Source organism: Bison bison, unplaced genomic scaffold (assembly GCF_000754665.1).
Source record: "Bison bison bison isolate TAMUID 2011002044 unplaced genomic scaffold, Bison_UMD1.0 scf7180017864466, whole genome shotgun sequence".
Lineage (NCBI taxonomy): Eukaryota > Metazoa > Chordata > Mammalia > Artiodactyla > Bovidae > Bison > Bison bison.
The window spans coordinates 5,763,438-5,763,988 of record NW_011495027.1 but is presented as its reverse complement, the minus strand read 5'-3'; the positions used below and the strand labels follow the sequence as shown (position 1 = coordinate 5,763,988).

General features: G+C 48.1%; 1 non-coding gene across 1 annotated transcript; it reads left to right on the top strand.

The window, feature by feature from the left end:
* Positions 1 to 291: 291 nt before the first annotated feature.
* On the top strand, positions 292 to 363 carry TRNAD-GUC. The gene has a single exon. It is a non-coding gene; the product is annotated as a tRNA-Asp (tRNA).
* The last annotated feature ends 188 nt before the right edge of the window (positions 364 to 551 follow it).

Here is a 551-nt window from a genome sequence, read left to right as displayed (position 1 = left end):
AGACTTGATGAATCAAAAAAATGTGATTGTGTGTGTGTGTGTGTGTGTGTTGTGGAGTTTGAAGTGGACAGTAGCATGAAGACTCCGAAAGGGTTTCAGTTCAAGTTCAAAGGCAGTCTGCTTAAGAATGAGGAAAAGCCAGTATTTCAGATGAAGTTTAAAGGCAATCTGCTAGAAAATTCCCTCTTGCTCAGAGAAGGTCACACTTTTGTTTCATTCGGGAAGATGCTTGCTCACATTATGGAGGGAAAATTTCTTTACTCAAAGTCCACTGATGTAAATGTAAAGCCGTCTTCGTTAGTATAGTGGTGAATATCCCCGCCTGTCACGCCAGAGACCGGGGTTCGATTCCCCGACGGGGAGGCAACACACCCTTGGACTTCCCTGGTGGCTCAGTCGGTAAACCGTCTGTCTACAATGCGGGACACCTGGGTTCGATCCCTGGGTCGGGAAGATGCCCTGGAGAAGGAAATGGCAACCCACTCCAGTACTCTTGCCTAGAAAATCCCATGGCCGGAGGAGCCTGGTAGGCTACAGTCCATGGGATCACA